The sequence below is a fragment of the Moschus berezovskii genome, chromosome 16 (genome assembly GCF_049115385.1).
Source record: "Moschus berezovskii isolate FMDL1 chromosome 16, NW_MosBer_1.0, whole genome shotgun sequence".
In the NCBI taxonomy this organism is placed as follows: domain Eukaryota; kingdom Metazoa; phylum Chordata; class Mammalia; order Artiodactyla; family Moschidae; genus Moschus; species Moschus berezovskii.
In genome coordinates this window covers 84598591-84620411 of record NC_142475.1, presented here as the reverse complement: position 1 = coordinate 84620411, position 21821 = coordinate 84598591, and the positions used below count along the sequence as shown (strand labels likewise).

The window sequence follows — 21821 nt, the reverse complement described above, 5'->3', positions numbered from 1 at the left end:
GAATTTACCACAGTTTGCTGTGATCCATAGAGTCAAAGCTTGGGCTCAAGGAATTATGGGCCACAAATGTCTGAAACTGAGACAGCAGTTCTCCTGGCCTTTGATGTGGATAAGGGTGAGGCTACAGAACAGTGGTTCTCAACCATGGGAATTTTGCCCCCAAGAGGATATGTGGCAACATCTGGAGACATGTTTTTTCATTTCCTAACTGTGTGGGAAGGAGGTGTTCCTGGCATTTAGTGGGCAGAGGCCAGAGATGCTAAGAAACATCCTACAATGCAGAAGACATCCCCCTACCACCACAACAAAGGTTATCTGAGCCAAAATCACAATACTACTGCTATTGAGACACTCTTCTCAAAAGGAAACAAAATTTTTCCAAATTGATATTTATCAGTATTAAACTGGATGTTGCTTTGAAAACACTACATGTCAGTTTATTACTCTGTTTGACCTCATCTGTATTAAATTTTCTTCCATGAATAGTTTTCCAATAGGATAATAGCACTTTGTAAGACCAATGTGCTCTCTCCCAGTCCTAAACATAATTGTCATTAATTTAGCCTGATTAAAATTAAAGTTGAAACAAAAATGACAAGTGTCAACTAGTGATTAAGAGACTATTATGATCATAAATTTTTAATTATTTTACAGGTTTTAACATAAGATGTCAGGTAAAAAGCCCAAACAAACTTTTTGGCCAACCCAATAAATGCTTTTGAAAGTGTCAAAGTCTGAGTTAACCATTATCATTTTTTTCATTATCCGTTATATTTTTTTAAAATACTAGGAAGAAGATTATCAAATAATTAAATAAAAGCTACAAATATTTAAGAAAATCTATATTTATTCTGTACATCTCATCACTGAGCTTCTGTGGAAGTCTGTAACTCAAAATATTTTCTCTGTTGAAGGATTCAATTTAATACATCTAAGGAAAATGAGTTTTTAATGTTAGTCTATGAATGCTCATTACAGGAAAATACATTTGTTACAACATTTGTGGTATGAGACTATTTGCTAACTGAAAGTTATAAATTTTCAGGAAAGGATAATACTGTTTGCTTTACTTTTCTTTTTTCTTTTTTTCCTTTTTACTTTACAATATTGTATTGGTTTTGCCATACATTGACATGAATCCACCACAGGTGTACATGTGTTCCACATCCTGAACCCCCTCCCACCTCCCTACCCATACCACCCCTCCGTGTCATCCCAGTGCAGCAGCCCCGAGCACCCTGTATCATGCATCAAACCTGGACTGGTGATTCGTTTCACACATGATAATATACATGTTTCAATGCCATTCTCCCAGATCACCCTACCCTCATGCTCTCCCACAGAGTCCAAAGACTGTTCTATATATCCGTGTCTCTTTTGCTGTCTCGTATACAGAGTTATCCCAAAGAAAGGCAATGTCAAAGAATGCTCAAACTACCGCACAATTGCACTCATCTCACACGCTAGTAAAGTCATGCTCAAAATTCTCCAAGCCAGGCTTCAGCAATATGTGAACCGTGAACTCCCAGATGTTCAAGCAGGTTTTTAAAAAGGCAGAGGAACCAGAGATCAAATTGCCAACATCCTCTGGATCATGGAGAAAGCAAGAGAGTTCCAGAAAAACATCTGTTTCTGCTTCATTGACTATACCAAAGCCTTTGATTGTGTGGATCACAATAAACTGTGGAAAATTCTGAAAGAGATGGGAATACCAGACCACCTGACCTGCCTCTTGAGAAACCTGTATACAGGTCAGGAAGCAACAGTCAGAACTGTACATGGAACAACAGACTGGTTCCAAATAGGAAAAGGAGTACGTCAAGGTTGTATATTGTCACCCTGCTTATTTAACTCATATGCCGAATACATCATGAGGAACGCTGGGCTGGAAGAAGCACAAGCTGGAATCAAGATTGCCGGGAGAAATATCAATAACCTCAGATATGCAGATGACACTACCCTTATGGCAGAAAGTGAAGAGGAACTCAAAAGCCTCTTGATGAAAGTGAAAGAGGAGAGTGAAAAGGTTGGCTTGAAGCTCAATATTCAGAAAACAAAGATCATGGCATCTGGTTCCATCACTTCATGGGAAATAGATGGAAAAACAGTGGAAACGGTGTCAGACTTTATTTTTCTGGGCTCCAAAATCACTGCAGATGCTGATTGCAACCATGAAATAAAAAGACGCTTACTCCTTTGAAGGAAAGTTATGACCAACCTTGATAGTATATTAAAAAGCAGAGACATTACTTTGCCAACCAAGGTCCGTCTAGTCAAGGCTATGGTTTTTCCCGTGGTCATGTATGGATGTGAGAGTTGGACTGTGAAGTAAGCTGATCGCCGAAGTATTGATGCTTTTGATCTGTGGTGTTGGAGAAGACTCTTGAGAGTCCCTTGGACTGCAAGGAGATCCAACCAGTCCATTCTAAAGGAGATCAATCCTGGATGTTCATTGGAAGGACTGATGCTAAAGCTGAAGCTGCAATACTTTGGCCACCTCCTGCGACGAGTTGACTCACTGGAAAAGACTCTGATGCTGGGAAAGGTTGGGGGCGGGAGGAGAAGGGGACGACAGAGAATGAGATGGCTGGATGGCATCACCGACTCTGTGGACATGAGTTTGAGTGAACTCCGGGAGTTGGTGATGGATAGGGATGCCTGGCGTGCTGTGATTCATGGGGTCGCAGAGAGTCGGACACGACTGAGCGACTGAACTGAACTAGCAATGGTTTTTAAGTTTTTAACATTATTAAAATTTTTATTTTGTATTAGGGTATAGGTGATTAACAAACCATGCTGTAATAATTTCCAGTAAACAGTGCAGGGACTCAGCCACACGTATACATATATCCATTCTTCCCCAAATGCCCCTCCCATCCAGGCTGCCACATCACATTGAGCAGAGTTCCATGTGTTATACAGTAAGACCTTGTTGATTATCCATTTTAAATATAGCAGTGGGTACATGCCCATCCCAAACTCCCTGTGCACACTAAATAGCTTCAGTCATGTCCGAATCTTTGGGGTACTATCAACTGCAGCCCACAAGGCCCCTCTGTCCATTGGATTCTCCAGGCAAGAATACTGGAGTGGGTTGTCATTTCCTTCTCCCCCAAACTCCCTAACTATACCTAAAATGAAATATTGATAGAAAAGCCTTCTAGGGATCCCACAATAGCACATTGATAGAGGGAAAAAACAAAACAGTACCACAGTCTTTTCCCAGTACCACAATCTTTTCACACACCACAGCATGTTAACACTGAGAAGGAAAGCAAATTAACCAAGGGTTAGCAGGTAGAAGGTGACAGATTGGGAATTAAATCCAGGTGATCCCTCCCTAAAGTCTACACTCTGTATACTATAGACCATGAAGAAAAACAACAATGCAGCTCAATTTTCAACTTTCCCCAAAATAGAAGGCTATGAAAGACATCTGATTTATTTTATGGAATGTAAGCCTCTTGATGAAAGTAAAAGAGGAGAGTGAAAAGGTTGGCTTGAAACTCAACATTCAGAAAACAAAGATCATGGCATCTGGTCCCATCACTTCATGGGGAATAGATGGAAAAACAGTGGAAACAGTGTCAGACTTTATTTTTTGGGCTCCAAAATCACTGCAGATGCTGATTGCAGCCATGAAATAAAAAGACGTTTACTCCTTGGAAGGAAAGTTATGACCAACCTTGATAATATATTGAAAAGCAGAGACATTACTTTGCCAACAAAGGTCCGTCTAGTCAAGGCTATGGTTTTTCCCGTGGTCATGTATGGATGTGAGAGTTGGACTGTGAAGAAAGCTGATCACCGAAGAATTAATGCTTTTGAACTGTGGTGCTGGAGAAGACTCTTGAGAGTCCCTTGTACCGCAAGGAGATCCAACCAGTCCATTCTAAGGGAGATCGATCCTGGGTGTTCATTGGAAGGACTGATGCTAAAGCTGAAACTCCAATACTTTGGCCACCTCCTGCGACTAGTTGACTCACTGGAAAAGACTCTGATGCTGGGAAGGGTTGGGGGCGGGAGGAGAAGGGGACGACTGAGAATGAGATGGCTGGATGGCATCACCGACTCTGTGGACATGAGTTTGAGTGTACTCCGGGAATTGGTGATGGACAGGGAGGCCTGGCGTGCTGTGATTCATGGGGTCGCGGAGAGTCTGACACGACTGAGCGACTGAACTGGACTGACTGAAAGTCCTCACCTAAAATACAACAACAAGCTTGAATAGGTGAACTTTCGCTCTGTTCCTCATAGTTCACTAAAATCAAACTTTTCTTTAGTCACCATATGCATGCTCAGTTTTTTAAAGTTTTCATTGTTATTCTACCCCTGAGTTAACTTTCTTGCCCCACAGCTTCTTCAAGGTGATTTTCACCTCTGCATTTCTGAGTGTGTAGATGATAGGGTTCAGCATGGGGGTGACCACCGTGTAGAACACGGCCACCAGTTTGTTCTCAGTGAAGGTGGAGTGGGGTCGCATGTAGAGGAAGATGGCAGGTCCAAAGGACAAGATGACTACCGTGATGTGAGAGGCACAGGTGGAGAGGGCTTTGCGTCTTCCCTCTGCTGAATGGTTCCTCAAGTTGACCAGGATGGCAACATAGGAAGAAACCAAGATAAGGAGGGAAAATACAGACAATAATCCACTATTGGCCATCACAATAACCCCCTCCACAGAGGTGTCAGTGCAGGCAAGCTTGAATAAGGGATGGAGGTCACAGAAGTAGTGGCCAATCACGTTGGGGCCACAGAAGGGCAACTGGACAGTGACAAGGATCTGCATAATAATTCACCATGGAGTGAATTATGCCCCCCAGCCAGGAACCAGCCACCAGTAGGTGGCACACAGTCTGACTCATAATGGTTGTGTAGTGAAGGGGTTTGCAGATGGCCACATAGCGGTCATAGGGCATTACTGTGAGCAGGAAGGTCTCAGCAACTCCAAACAAGTGAAAGAAGAATATCTGAGCCACACAGCCCTCCAGGGAGATGGTTTTAATCTTGGAAAGTAAGTCTGTGAGAAATTTAGGGACAACAGTGGAGGAGTAACTGATCTCCACCAGGGACAGGTGACTAAGGAAGAAGTACATGGGGGAATGCAGACTCTTACTGAAATTAACCATGAGAAATATGAGGCCATTGCCTACCACTGTAGCTAGATACACAGGAAGAAACATCACAAAGCAAGCTCTCTGCACCTCTGGATCCTGGAAAAGACCGGTGACAACTAGCTCAGTCACATTATTTGTACTCGCCGTGGAATCCATTCAGGTGTGCTGGATAAGAGTTACTGAGAGCTCTGTAATAAAAAGAAATACTGATTGTAATTAATTCACCCCACAAACACAGCATGTTAGACAGTGTAAACCACTGTACAATGCACACTTACCACAAGCTCTTTATTTAGCCAGTAAGTACCCATTCAGCATTAAATATTAAAATCTACAATTTACATATTAGAAAATTCAGGCTCAGAGAAGTAGTTATTTACTCAAGATCACAGACAAAGTGGTGGAGTCTCAAGCTCAGACCAGGCTTTCTGACTTCATTCCAGGGTTCCTTCTAATTCACAACAAGGTATTCTGATTTGGGTTCCATTCAAGTTAATAGTCTACATTTTCACTAACATCATTGCACCTTTGTCATAAGATCTCTTTTCTTTTCTCTTTCTTATTTTCCTTTATTTTCAGCTTATTTGGTATAATTGATAAAATTGGATCATATTCAAAGTGTACATGCTGGTGATTTCTTACACACATACACTGTGAAAGTTATTTCCAACTTCTAATTACTAATACATTCAGCATCTCATATGTTTATCTTTTTTATCTTTTTTGTGAGAACACAAGTTCTACTGTCTTTCCAACTTTCAGTTATATAATACAATAATATAATAAATATATATATATATATATATATATATATATATATATATATATATATATAAAATTAAACTCTCACAAGAAAACAAATGGAAGAAAAAATTACCTGGTCATTCCCAAATGGTATCCTACAGAATCCCAAAATTGTAAAGGCCTTTAATTCATCAAATTGTATGTTATATATTTTTGCCACAATGTAAATAAATAAATAGAACTGATGCATCCCTTCTCAAAAAACCATCAAACCCAGCCTCCTTAATTTGTCAATGAATACTTGTGGCTCAAAGATAGAAATTGGCTTGCCCAGTGTCCTATGGCTGCTTAGAAAATCTGTGTTTTATTTCTAGTCACACCTCTATCTTTAGGACAGAAAATCTGCTGTGGTTCATTCTTCCTTGGAACAGGAAATCAGATCAGACAGAGTTCAAATGCACTCAGTGCCTCCCATTCAGCATGAAGTTAGCCATTCTGCTGGTTTCTATTGATCGTTACTCAAGGAGGTGATCTAGTTTGCAGAAAATGAGACGAAATGGAACATTGAACTCCTCTCTGGGGATTCTGGTCCTTGACAAGCAAGATGCTTTGACCAGTATTACACACCCACCTGATATTTCAGTGAAGGCCTCCAATGAGTAAAATCCAGGACAAAATAAGCTAAGCCACACTGAGAATGGTGTTGAAAAATAAATAATTTTTGGTTAAAAAAATAATTTAGAGGCTTTACATTGAGTCCCTCTGTTATGTATCTTATGAAAAGGACTGAAAGAGGTGAACTACGTTACCAAAAGCACACAGTAATTTGCTAGTACTAACTTAGAAATCATTCTTCTTTTAATGACACTAGGCTGCCCTTTGATCAAAGGTACTAGTGGTAGTTTCTACTCGATTCAGTGGTCAGACCTTGTCCCCAGTAACAAATCATCAAGATGTAAGATGTCTTTAGATGACAAAATAAACATCTAAGATAAATCGCTATGAAACATAAAGAAAATTCAGGAGATCTGGATCTGGTTGGATATTTGGATTTGTAATATCTGAAAAATAATATCCCAAGAAGAAGCAGTACCAGAGAGATTTTTAAAAGTCTGGTTTTCATTGTAGAAAACCTATCACCTACCCACCCACTAAAAGTCCAAATGTTGTGATTAACTGATTTGATCCTTGAACTATTTAAAAAAACTTAAGCCACACATATAATCAAGGGAACAATTTCCCCATGGAATTACATTTCTCTAGGGTGAAATTTTCTATTTGGAACCAGTCTGCTGTTACATGTACAGTTCTGACTGTTGCTTCCTGACCTGCATACAGGTTTCTCAAGAGACAGGTCAGGTGGTCTGGTATTCCCATCTCTTTCAGAATGTTCCACAGTTTATTGTGATCCACACAGTCAAAGGCTTTGGCATAGTCAATGAAGCAGAAATAGATGTTTTTCTGGAACTCTCTTGCTTTCTCCATGATCCAGCGGATGTTGGCAATTTGATCTCTGGTGCCTCTGCCTTTTCTAAAACCTGCTTGAACATCTGGGAGTTCACGGTTCACATATTGCTGAAGCCTGTCTTGGAGAATTTTGAGCATGACTTTACTAGCGTGTGAGATGAGTGCAATTGTGCTGTAGTTTGAGCATTCGTTGGCAGTCCCTTTCTTTGAGATTGGAATGAAGACTGACCTTTTCCAGTCCTGTGGCCACTGCTGAGTTTTCCAAATTTGCTGGCATATTGAATGGAGCACTTTCACAACATCATCTTTCAAGATTTGAAATAGCTCAACTGGAATTCCATCACCTCCCCTAGCTTTGTTCGTAGTGATGCTTTCTAAGGCCCACTTGACTTCACATTCCAAGATGTCTGGCTCTAGGTCAGTGATCACGTTATCCTGACTATCTTCTTCGTGAAGATCTTTTTTGTACAGTTCTTCTGTGTATTCTTGCCACCTCTTCTTAATATCTTCTGCTTCTGTTAGGTCCCTACAATTTCTGTCCTTTATCGAGCCCATCTTTGCATGAAACGTTCCCTTGGAATTTCTCATTTTCTTGAAGAGATCTCTTGTTTTTTCTATTCTGTTGTTTTCCTCTATTTCTTTGCATTGATCACCGAGGAAGGCTTTCTTATCTCTCCTTGCTATTCTTTGGAACTCTGCATTCAGATGCTTATATCTTTCCTTTTCTCCTTTGCTTTTTGCTTCTCTTCTTTTCACAGCTATTTGTAAGGCCTCCTCAGAGAGCCATTTTGCTTTTTTGCATTTCTTTTCCATGGGGATGGTCTTGGTCCCTGTCTCCTGTACAATGTCACGAACCTCCATCCAGAGTTCATCAGGCACTCTATCTATCAGATCTACTCCCTTAAATGTATTCCTCACTTCCACTGTATAATCATAAGGGATTTGAGTGAGGTCATATCTGAATGGTCTACTGGTTTTCCCTACTTTCTTCAATTTAAGTCTGAATTTGGCAATAAGGAGTTCATGATGTGAGCCACAGTCAGCTCCTGGTCTTGTTTTTGCTAACTGTATATAGCTTCTCCATCTTTGTTTGCAAAGAATATAATCAATCTGATTTCGGTGTTGACCATCTGGTGATGTCCATGTGTAGTCTTCTCTTGTGTTGTTGGAAGAAGGTGTTTGCTATGACCAGTGCATTCTCTTGGCAAAACTCTATTAACCTTTGCCCTGCTTCATTTCATGCTCCAAGGCCAAATTTGCCTGTTACTCCAGGTGTTTCTTGACTTCGTACTTTTGCATTCCAGTCCCGTATAATGAAAAGGACATCTTTTTGGGGTGTTAGTTCTGAAAGGTCTTGTAGGTCTTCATAGAACCATTCAACTTCGGCTTCTTCAGCATTACTGGTTGGGGCATAGGCCTGGATTACTGTAATATTGAATGGTTTGCCTTGGAAACGAACAGAAATTATTATAGGAAAAAGAGTACGTCAAGGCTGTATATTGTCACCTTGCTTATTTAACTTATATGCAGAATACATCATGAGGAACGCTGGGCTGGAAGAAGCAGAACCTTGAATCAAGATTGCCGGGAGAAATATCAATAACCTCAGATATGCAGATGACACTACCCTTATGGCAGTAAGTGAAGAGTCACTCAAAAGCCTCTTGATGAAAGTGAAAGAGGAGAGTGAAAAGGTTGGCTTGAAGCTCAACATTCAGGAAACAAAAATCATGGCATCTGGTCCCATCATTTCATGGGAAATGGGGAAACAGTGGAAACAGTGTCAGACTTTATTTTTTTGGGCTCCAAAATCACTGAAGATGTTGATTGCAGCCATGAAATTCAAAGACGCTTACTCCTTGGAAGGAAAGTTATGACCAACCTTGATAGCATATTAAAAAGCAGAGACATTACTTTGCCAACCAAGGTCTGTCTAATCAAGGCTATAGTTTTTCCTGTGGTCATGTATGGATGTGAGAGCTGGACTGTGAAGAAAGCTAATCGCCGAAGAATTGATGCTTTTGAACTGTGGTGTTGGAGAAGACTCTTGAGAGTCCCTTGGACTGCAAGGAAATCCAACCAGTCCATTCTAAAGGAGATCAATCCTGGGTGTTCATTGGAAGGACTGATGCTAAAGCTGAAACTACAATACTTTGGCCATCTCATGCGACGAGTTGCCTCACTGGAAAAGAGTCTGATGCTAGGAGGGATTGGGGGTGGGAGGAGAAGGGGACGACTGAGAATGAGATGGCTGGATGGCATCACCGACTCTGTGGACATGAGTTTGTGTGAACTCAGGGAGTTGGTGATGGACAGGGAAGCCTGAGGTGCTGTGATTCATGGGGTGGCAAAGAGTCAGACATGACTGAGCAACTGAACTGAACTGAATTGAACTGAAAGGAAAGACCATCTCAAGCCAAGATCTGTGTGCTGTCCTGAGATCAAGGAAAAGGGAGAGGAAATAGTAGAGGCAAATATAAGGAAACAAGTTAGATGACCATCACAATAATCCAGTCAAGAGATGATTGTGACTTTTGCTAAAATTTTAGCACTGAATATTCTAGAAAAGTATCAGAGTCTCGATATTTTGAAAGTAGAGCTTATAAGATTTGCTAATGTTTTGACTGAAAGGAGAGAGAGGAAAGAATTAAGGAACCTTCAAACAGACTTAAATTTCAGAAAAGAGTTGCCACTTACTGAGGTTGGAATGATTGAAAAAGAGGGAGGGAGCAGGCAAAATTGGGAGCTCAGTTTTGGACATGTTAAGTGAAGTTGCATTTCAAAATTCCCAGTAGAGATGTTGAGTAGATAGTTGCATATATAAATCAAATCTCAGGGAGAACGTCCATCTGAGAGCTTTAAATCTTAGAGACGTCTGAAAGATTAAAGCAATGAGACTCAGCAGGATTTCCTTAGAGACCAATAGGAAGCAGTTTGAGAACCAAGCATGTTGATGCTTAGAAATTGAAGAAATGAGAAGAAACCAGTAAAGGAAACTGAGGAGTAGCCAGTGTGCTAGGAAAGGAACCAAGAGAGAATGGTGTCATGCAAATGAAGATATCTATTGTTTCAAGGAGAGAGTGGTCAACTGTGTCCCATACTTTAAAAAGTCCATTCTTAGAAGTAGCTCATCACAGGGCAGGAAAAGGCACACACACAGTTCATTCCTGAAGCACATGGTTGGTGGGGTGCCCTATCCCTCCAGTCATCCAGGCACTTCTCCGCAGGCACGGGGCAGCGAGCAGCCATGTGAGGATGAGTTAGAAGAGCTGGAGAGTGAGAGCTGAGATTAAAGTAGTCAGCCACAGAAACATCATGATACTATTCAGTTCAGTTCAGTCACTCATTTGCGTCTGACTCTTTGTGACTCAACGGACTGCAGAACGCCAGGCTTCCCTGTCCATCACCAACTCCAGGAGCCTACTCAAGCTCATGTCCATTGAGTCGGTGATGCCATCAAACCATCTCATCCTCTGTTGCCCCCTTCTCCTCCTATCCTCAATCTTTCCGGTATCAGGGTCTTTTCAAATGAGTCAGCTCTTCACATCAGGTGGCCAAAGTATTGGAGCTTCAGCTTCAGCACCAGTCCTTCCAAAGTATATTCAGGACTGATTTCCTTTACGATTGACAGGCTTGATCTCCTTGCAGTTATGTATTCATGGTACTTTGCTGGAAAATGGGAGCAATCTCACCCCTGATCTACAGTAATAATGATAATTTTGTAGCACAAACAAACAATAAAGTGTTATGGATCCATGATATCCAATTTGATTGTTGTTCAGTCACGAAGTCATGTCTGACTCTTTGAGACCCCGTGAACTGCAGCATGCCTGGCTCCCGTGTCCTCCACCACCTCCCAGAGTATGCTCAAATTCATGTCCATTGAATCGATAATGCTGTCTAACCATCTCATCCTCTGCTGCCCCATTGTCTTTTGTCTTCAGTCTTTACCAGCATCAGGGTCTTTTTTCCAATGGACTGGCTCTTCACATCAGGTGGCCAAAGTACTGGAGCTTCAGCATCAGTCTTTCTAATGAATATTCAGGGTACATAAATTTAATTAAAATTAAATAATAGTAAAAAGCCAATTATTCAGTCTCCAAGGCCTATTTTCATACGCTAATTAGTCACATGGCTGTGGCCACTATGCACAAACACAGATACAGAAGATCTCCTTCACTCAGAGTTCTCAACAGCTTCAGAAAACAGATTGCTTTCTTAGAATATAACTCCATGTAGGCAAGGACCTTCTCTGTCCTGTGTACTGCTGTACAGCCCGATCCCTTAGAACAATCCCTGGCACATAACACATGCTCAGGAAATCTTGCCAAATCAACTATGAAATTAAAGCCTTGAAATTGTTAAACAATTAAGTAAATTATTTATGGGAGAAATATCAATAACCTTAGATATGCAGTAGACACCACCCTTATGGAAGAAAGTGAAGAAGAACTAAAGAGCCTCTTTATAAAAGTGAAAGAGGAGCGTGAAAAAGTTGGCTTGAAGCTCAACATTCAGAAAACTAAGATCATGGCATCTGGTCCCATCACTTCATGGGAAATAGATGGAAAAACAGTGGAAACAGTGTCAGGCTTTATTTTGGGGGACTCCAAAATCACTGCAGATGGTGATTGCAGCCATGAAATTGAAAGATGCTTACTCCTTGCAAGGAAAGTTATGACCAACCTAGATAGCATATTAAAAAGCAGACATTACTTTGCCAATCAAGGTCCGTCTAGTCAAGGCTATGGTTTTTCCCATGGTCATGTATGGATGTGAGATTTGGACTGTGAAGATAATTGATCGCTGAAGAATTGATGCTTTTGAACTGTGGTGCTGGAGAAGACTCTTGAGAGTCCCTTGGACTGCAAGGAGATCCGACAAGTCCATTCTAAAGGAGATCGATCCACGGTGTTCATTGGAAGGATTGATGCTAAAGCTGAAACTCCAATACTTTGCCCACCTCATGTGAAGTGTTGATTCATTGGAAAAGACTGTGGTGCTGGGAGGGATTGGGGGCAAGAGGAGACGGGGACAACAGAGAATGAGATAGCTGGATGGCATCACCGACTCGATGGAGGTGAGTTTGAGTGAACTCCGGGAGTTGGTGATAGACAGGGAGGCTTGGCGTGCTGTGATTCATGGGGTCGCAAGGAGTCAGACACGACTGAGCGGCTGAACTGAACTGAACTGAACTGGTGTCACTATTAGACTCTGTGATAGTACCAAGCCATTACAATTCATGTTTATGAAAAATGTTAACTGCGTTTGGAATTATCCAGAGAATATGTGCCAATCCTTACATCCATTCACCCCTTCTTATTTAGAAACAGAAAAGAACCATGACTTTTAACTAACAACAATTTCACACAACATTAAAAAATATATAGTTTCCAGCCCTCCTTGTAATTAAAGGTGGTCAATGACTAATTTCCATCAAATAAGATGAAAGCAAAAGTGCTGTGTGACAGTTTTGGAAAATCTCCTGAAAAGGTGGGTCACTTCATAAAGAATCTGTCTGCAATGCAGGAGGATTGAATTCGATCCCTGGGTCAAAAGGAACTCTTGAAGAAGGAAATGGCAACCCACTCCAGTATTCTTGCCTGGGAAATCCTATGACAGAGGAGAGTGCTGGGCTACAGTCTGTGGAGTCACAAAGAGTCAGACATGACTTAGCAACTAAACCACCATCACCACCACCACCTAAGAGGGAAAGAGCTGAGTTTATCTTTGCCCTTTCCTTTTCGTCTGCCTTCTGGAGTATAAATGAAATGCTAGAGCTGTGCTGCTCAATATGGCATCCAACAGCCATAAGTAACTTGTTAACTTTAAGCTTATTAAAATTAAATAAAATTTAAAATGCTGTTGATTTCCCTAAACACAGGGCAAATTCTCTATGACCACTACAATACTGGACAATACCAATAGAGATCCTCCGCAGCATGGAATTATGTACTACTAGATGGCATGGGATAGAGCACTAATGGGCCTCTGAGGTCATAAAACTGAAGCTGAAAATTGAAACTCTAGAGGTGATCAGTTCAGTTCAGTCACTCAGTTGTGTCCAGCTCTTTGTGACCCCATGGACTGCAGCACACCAGACTTCCCTGTCCATCACCAACACCTGGAACTTGCTCAAACTCATGTCCATTGGCTCAGTGATTCCATCCAACCATCTCATCCTCTGTTGTCCCCTTCTTCTCCTGCCTTCAATCTTTCCCAGCATCAGGGTCTTTTCAAATGTGCATCAGGTAGCCAAAGTATTGGAGCCTCAGCTTCAGCATCAGTCCTTCCAATGAATATTCAGGACTGCTTTCTTTTAGGATTAATTTGTTAGATCTCCTCGCTGTCCAAGGGACTCTCAAAAGTCGTCTGCAACACAATTCAAAAGCGTCAATTCTTCAGTGCTCAATTTTCTTTATAGTCCAATTCTCACATCCATACATGACTGCTGGAAAAACCATAGCTTTGACTAGATGGACCTTTGTTGGCAAAGCAATGTCTCTGCTTTTTAATATGTTGTCTAGTTTGGTCAAGACTTTTCTTCCAAAGATCAAGTGTCTTTTTATTTCATGGCTGCAGTCACCATCTGCAGTGATTTCGGAGCCCAAGAAAATAAAGTCTGTGTCACTGTTTCCATTGTTTCCCCATCTATTTTCCATGAAGTGATGGGACCAGATGCCATGATCTTTGTTTTTTTAATGTTGAGTTTTAAGCCAGTTTTTTCGCTCTCCTCTTTCACTTTCATCAAGAGGCTCTTTAGTTCCTCTTCACTTTCTTCCGTAAGAGTGGTGTCATCTGCATATCTGAAGTTATTGATATTTCTCCCAGCAGTCTTAATTCCAACTTGTGCTTCATCCAGCCAGCCATTTTGCATGATGTACTCTGCATAGAAGATAAATAACTAGGGTGACAATATGCAGCTTTGACATACTCCTTTCCCAATTTGGAACCAGTCCCTTGATCCATGTCCAGTTCTAACTGTTGCTTCTTGACCTGCATACAGATTTCTCAAGAGGCAGGTCAGGTGGTCTGTTATTCCCATCTCTTTCAGAGTTTTCCACAGTTTGTTGTGGTTCACACAGTCAAAGGCTTTCACTTCCAGCTTATTTAGTTGCACCTCCGCAATACTTCTACCTCTGCTATTTGCAAAAAACTGGCCCAGAACTATGGTTGTATGGATACGTATGAAAATAAGATTCAGTCCTTGCCTTCAAGGACTCCAGTGATGGTTTGGTTCCTGCTTACAACTCCCAGGCAGTCACATCACAGGGTCCTCTCCTTTACTTTTCAGAGTAAAATTAAAGCAGGGTACACTCTTGGGAAAACAGTGACATAAAGAAAACGGTTCTTGCGCTTAACTCTAACTTCCATGCCAAGGAAACTGTGTCACAGAGTTTTAATCACTTGTCTGAGGATACACAGTCACTGTTGAGTGTGGGGTTTCAGCCAGTCAGTCAGTCTGGCACCAGAGTCACTATGCCCAAGTGTACTAGCCTCTGTCGAAACTCCTGTGGAGGAACTCCTTCCTTAAGGTCAGAGCTCTGGCCGTGTTCAAGCACCAGTGTGCCCAGCCCAAGGGAAACACAGTGTCTGGTGTAAGCTAATTGTATCACCTCATTCCTCTTTGCCACTACTCACTCTCCCAGCCTCCTTTGCATCTAAGTAGAGACACATGCTGCAGTCCGTGGGGTTGCTAAGGGTCGGACACGACTGAGCGACTTCACTTTCCCTTTTCACTTTCACACATTGGAGATGGGAATGGCAACCCACTCCAGTGTTCTTGCCTGGAGAATCCCAGGGACGGGGGAGCCTTGTGGGCTACCATCTATGGGGTCACACAGATTCGGACATGACTGAAGTGACTTAGCAGCAGCAGCAGAGACACATAACTCAGTTCTGAGTCAGTGACAAAATAAAAAGAATTCTCTTTGAAAATTTCAGGGGACTATTTCCCAAAATAAAAGGACAGCCTCTCTCTTCCCACATAAAAATATGATACCTATAGCTATTATTGACATTATAGGCAATAAGGGGACACCAAGAGAATTAAAGAGTCACCAACCAGGTGCCTTAGCATCACAGAACCAACAGAACAACCCCAGAACCATTAACATCTAATTTTCTTATTGAGAAACCAACTAACATTGTTAAAGCTTAAGGCAGAGATTGAAAATCTCTGTCAGGGTTACTTATGAAATAGTTAAACTTTGCAAACTGTATAGTCTGTCACAACTACTCAATTTCATCACTGTGGCACAAAAGCAACCAGAGATAACACATATAATAATGGACATGGAGACAGTCAAATACACTTTTATTTATGGCCACTAGATTTGAATTTCCTATGACTTTTATGCATCACAAATTGCTATTATACTTTTTTTTCAGTCATTTAAACATGTGCAAATCATTCTTAACTCACAGCCTGTACATAAACAGACAACAGGCTAGATTCAGCTATGTCGTATCTCAGTGCCCAGAAAACATATATAGAAGGGAGACATTGTGTAAAATTATTCAGAATACTATATTAGCCTTACTGTATTTCACCTCCTAAAGGCTTTTCCATTCTAACCCTTTTCCATGCCCCCTAACCCTATAAAATAAAGCTCCTACTACAGAATTTCAGATTTGTAATCATATTAAAGCTGTTATGGAACCAAATAAAGTAGGAAGGACTTTCAAGGACTCGCACAAGATAACGCTAATAGGAATGAAAAAGAAAAACATAATATTGTCTCCAAGTGCCACAGTCTTTCTGCATACCACAGAATGAAAGTGAACAAACCACAGGTGGCCAACATAGAAGATAGTAGGTAGAGATTCCAGTCAGGTGATTCTTTCCCTAGGTCTATTCACTTTGCATGATAGACTACTGAAAAAAGAGGAGGAAGAAAGCTTAAATTTTAACATTTTCCAAAATACAGACAGGTACATATGCATGTATGGTTGTGATTGATCCCATGGAACATAAGGAGCTCATCTAAAATACAACAGAAAATAAAAATGTTAAATTTTGCTGTTCCTTATAGTTGACCAAAATCAGGATGAAAATTTTGTCAACGTATTCTTACTAATTGTTATCAGATCTTTATTTTGATCCCACCCCTGAGTTCACTTTCCTGCCCCTCAACCTCTTCATGGCTACTTTCACCTCTGCATTTCTGAGTATGTAGATGATGGGGTTCAGCATGGGGGTGACCACCGTGTAGAACACGGCCACCAGCTTGTTCTCAGTGAAGGTGGAGGGGGGTCACATGTAGAAGAAGATGGCGGGTCCAAAGAACAAGATGACTACCGTGATGTGAGAGGCACAGGTCGAGAGGGCTTTGCGTCTTCCCTCTGCTGAATGGTTCTTCAAGTTGACCAGGATGACAATATAGGAGGAAACCAAGATAAGGAGGGAAAATACAGACAATAATCCACTATTGGCCATCACAATAACCCCCTCCACAGAGGTGTCAGTGCAGGCAAGTTTGAATAAGGGATGGAGGTCACAGAAGTAGTGGTCAACCACGTTTGGGCTACAGAAGGGCAACTGGACAGTGACAAGGATCTGCACCATGGAGTAAGCTATGCCCCCCCACCAGGAGCCAGCCACCAACAGGTGGCACACAGTCCAACTCATGATGGTTGTATAATGGTCATAGGCCATTACTGTGAGCAGAAAGTTCTCAGCAACTCCAAACAAGTGAAAGAAGAATATCTGAGACACACAGTCCTCCAGGGAGATGGTTTTAATCTTGGAAAGTAAGTCTGAGAGGAATTTAGGGACAATAGTGGAGGAGTAACTGATCTCCACCAGGGACAGGTGACTAAGGAAGAAGTATGTGGGGGAATGCAGTCTCTTACTGACTTTGACTGTCAGAAATATGAGGCCATGGCTCACCATCGTGGCCAAGTACATGGGAAGAAACACCACAAAGCAAGCTCTCTGCACCTCTGGATCCTGGAAAAGACCAGTGATAATTAATTCAGTCACATTATTTGTACTCGCTGTGGAATCTGTTCAGGTGTGCTGGATAAGAGCTACTGAGAGACTTGCAAAAAATGGAACACTGATCATAATGAATTCACTCTATATATAGCATGTTGAGCAGTGCAAACATTATAATACACTTACTATGATATCATTCATTTAGCCAGTGTGAATTTATTCAGCATTAAATGCCACCAATCTAACAACAGTTTATATATCAGAAAATTAAGGCTCAGAGAATTGGTTCTTTACCCAAGATCACACAGAAAGTAGTGAATTATGAGACTCAGAACCAGATTTTCTGACTTTTGCCACAATTCATTTTAGTCCATTATAAGATATTCTGAATTTAGGGAATAATTTAAGTTCAGAGCTTATAGTTTTATTATCCTTGTTGCATTTTTCAGTGTTCTTTACTTCATTGCATTTTGAATGCTCTCTCCTATTGGGGAATTTTCATGAGACATTTCTGTTCCTAACTTCCTTATTTTCTTCATCTCTGCCTCAGGGAATCATCTTTCCACTGATATTTCTGCCCTTTTCCAAAAGGTCTTCTGTCCTGATTTCTTCACTCCTTTCTACCAGTCCTCCTACTATTCAGGTCAGATTCCTTCAACAGTCTTGCATCTTCAATAACTATGTTCCTATGACAAATGCTCAAACACATTGGAGATAACTCAATTCACTAGCTTGTACCACCATTACCCTATTACTTTCAAAACACTTGTCCCTCTGCTCAAATTACTGACAGATCATGAACACACAGAGCTTGTCCTTAGATAGCATTGTTATGGGTGGCCAGTCTGCTTGTTCTTTTCCAAGGTTGGCAGCCAACAGCAAAGTATGTAACAAGAGTGAGATTTCTCTATGAGTTACATCCCTGGAACATACTTACTGACACCCCTTACACATCTATACAACCCCAGACTAGAGAGAAAAACTATAGATCATGATACCACCTTAAGCTAACACTGTCATGTAATTCAAAAAAATATCCTCCAGATTAAGCTAACCAACTAGGACTTTTTTCACCACATGTAGTCCATGAGACATAAGAATGAAATAGTATTAATACTTTGAATTTCTAAGTTTGAGCCTATTCTCTTTCCCCTTATCTTCACAAATTGGTGATGGACAGGAAAGCCTAGTGTGCTGCAGTCCATGGGGTTGCAAAGAGTCAGACATGACTGAGAGACTGTACTGAATTGAACTATCCCTGATTTTATACTAAAACTTTAAAAATATATAGCTTTGGAAATGATACAAATGAACTTATTTATAAAATAGAAAAAGAAATAAAAACAGGAAAAAAAAAGAATAAAAGATGGAAAAGATGGAAAGGCTTCAACCCCGGGGATGTAAGCGATCATGGAAATGTTTCCAGTCATCATGATTCCATACTTTTCCTATACAGGACTTTGTTTCTTAGGCTGCCGTGTTAGGTTTGAACAGCTTTTCCATTTCCTGAGGTCTGTTCATTTAGCTAGCAATTCAATACTGTCGTGTCTACTCTAATGTTGGGGGTGTGGGGAATATTATTTTTGTAAAGTGTTTAGGAACATATGGTTCTGTTGCCTCAACGACTTAGGGACCACGCCTCTAAACAGCAGGAAGTAGTTATGGAACAAAAACAATACCCCTTTCCCTTGGTGACATCAACCTCCTAAAAGAAAAGGGGGGAATGAGAGAGTCAATTCCTAGGCAGGTTGATGAGAAATCCGGGGGTCCCCAAGGAGAGAGGGTTCTGGAATTCTCAAGGAGGAGGAATGGACAAACTTTTTTTCCTCTACATTCCTTCGGATTATATAACAATAATGTATCCTCCTTGAGGACAGTTTCTGGAAAAAACCTTCTGGCTAATCCTGTTATCCTAAGATGTAAATTATGGGTCTAGTAAGTTCTTTACAACCAGACATTCTATTGATTCATTGTAATAGCTAATTAAAAGTATATAACTCCCTTGCTAACACTAGCAAGGGGGCACTCTCTGTCTCCCTTCTGATGTCTGTGTTGGAAGCTTTCTCTATCTCTTTTATACTTTAATAAAACTTTATTAAGCAAAAGATCTGATTGACCAAGCCTCGTCTCTGGCCCCAGATTGAATTTTTCTCCTTTAAAAGCCAAGAATCTTGGCATCTTTTGTGGTTCAGCAACAATCTTTCATCTTGGGAGCTCATCCGGGATCCTTCAGTACAAGGTAAGAATGCTTGGAGCTCTAATTCTTTTTTCTCCTAGCAAACACGTGTTCTGCTGTACTTTACTAACTCTACAACGTGCTTGTGTGATTGAATGACATGCCCTCCGTGAAGCAAGTGAGGAGCCCTGCTCTGCGGTTCTGTGGTGACCTCATACAGCTTATGGCAGAAACCTGTAGGGGGTTTATACTGACCTGCCAATGCCAAGAGGCACCCAGTGTCTCCTTCAGGGATCAACCAGAAATGAGTAAAGCCTGTGGAATGAACTCTCTTTTCTTGGTCAAACTTTCTGGTCTCTTTGACCATTTCACATATTCTTGGGAATTAGAACTACTAACCTATGTGTTGGATCATAGACTTTCAAGGGACTTGTGATCTATGCTGTTACTGTGTACTGTTACTTAGGTCCCAAAATTGGATTGGTAATCAGGAAGTGCCTAGCCTCCCCAGGAGTCTAAAGTTTGGAAGCTAGATAGAATTCTAGTTCCAAGAGCATCTCTGAGGTTAAAGGTTACTCAGATTGGAGGTACAATGAGTTTCTCCCTTTGGTAAACCTAGCTATTGGTGGACCAGTGGAGGCTTTCCAGGGGCTTTTGTCCCAACTCCTTAGATATTCTTTCTGTGGAATCTGTGAGAATGAAATGGAGGGCCTGTTCCTAATAACTTGGGGACAAAAATCACTTTTTCCTCACTGACCAGCCCTTCAACATCTCTTTTGCTGTCACTTATGCTGGTGTGGTGACGCTTGGAAGGAACATCTCAGTTTCATGTTCGTACTGGTGTTACTGTGGTCAGGAATACACTCAGGGTCCTGCACTCAGGTGACAAATGTTTCCCTCAACAGTCTTAACTTGGGCGGCATTGCTGCTGCTGCTAAGTCACTTCAGTCGTGTCCGATCCTGTGTGACCCCACAGACGGAAGCCCACCTGGCTCCCCCGTCCCTGGGATTCTCCAGGCAAGAACACTGGAGTGGGTTGCCATTTCCTTCTCCAATGTGTGGAAGTGAAAAGTGAAAGTGAAGTCGCTCAGTCGTGTCCGACCCTTAGCGACCCCACAGACTGCAGCCTACCAGGCTCCTCCATCCATGGGATTTTCTAGGCAAGGGTACTGGAGTGGCTTGCCATTGCCTTCTCCATGGGCAGCATTACGTAAGGTTATTCTGATTGCCCTCCAGGTGGCATTAGAGGCAAGCCAGGTTTTAATAATGAGGAACTGGACATCAGTCTGGGATACCATCAGGTCTACCCCAGTGCATCTCCATCCCATCTCAGTAGTAGAACAGGGAGGTGCGAGTACGGCTCCTGTGTTGGTAAGGGACAGACTAAGTCTGAACAGGGAAGGAATTTTCAGTGTAAAGTCTGTCTACACCCCCATCTAGAGCACGGAGGAGCGCCTCCAGTAGAAAGATGGCGCTGATCGCTTTTTTTCTCTCTTACAGACGGGAGCTAACAATTCCAGCTTCACTCCTTTGAACTGTATCCTGAAAAACTCGAATAGATTTGATCCCTGGAGCTTAAAGAAGACACTCCTGATCTTCTTCTGTGATACTAAATGGCAACAGTATCATTTAGAAGACGGAGAATGCTGACCTGTTGAAGGATCTCAATTATTGTTTTACAATTAGGCTGGTTCTGTAGAAAACAAGGGAAATGGGTAGAAATAGCATATGTGTTGCCCTTTTTATCTCTGCGAGGTATGCCAGACTTATGTCCTAAGGGTATAGATTTGGGTGTGAATCCTTCAGCTTCCTCCTGTCCTCCTACTTTGCCCCCATACCTGGGACTCCAAACTGAGCAAACTAAAAGTCAGGAAACCCCCATAGGTAGGGTTGCCTTGCTCTCAGTAAAGATCCAAACTGACATTCAAACTGCCCATGGGGAGGTCCAAACAACCCCAGGCTCAGTACGACCTCAGACTACTCTGGCTTCAATAGAAACTCAGACAATCAAAGTAAGAGAAGCCCAGACAGTAAAAACTAAGGGTGAAATACAGGATGAGATGGAGGACATGAAACAAAGAGATAAAGAAAAGCAGGTTTCTCCAATCTATCCCTGGGATCATATGCACAGAGCAGCCAGAGACGCTGAGGAACAGCCAAACAAGCTGTTGTTGCCTCTTTATGAAGCACCCACCAGGAGAAATAATCAGTATATGAAAGTTGATAAGCCCTTTTCTTATCAAGAAATACAAAGAATCAAGAAGGATATGTGAGACTATTTACAGGACCCAGAAAAAATATATTAGAGCTTCTAAAGGTGTTACACTGCTATATGACCTGACTTGGAAGGATGTGATATATATCTTGGGACAAACGCTGA

At 41.5% G+C, this 21821-nt stretch overlaps 2 pseudogenes; both read right to left on the bottom strand.

Annotated features, from left to right (window-relative positions):
• Window positions 1–4321: 4321 nt before the first annotated feature.
• LOC148775306 (olfactory receptor 4B1-like) lies at window positions 4322–5270 on the bottom strand (annotated as a pseudogene).
• An 11149-nt stretch (window positions 5271–16419) lies between these two features.
• Window positions 16420–19808, bottom strand: LOC129560051 (olfactory receptor 4B1-like; annotated as a pseudogene).
• Window positions 19809–21821: the final 2013 nt, after the last annotated feature.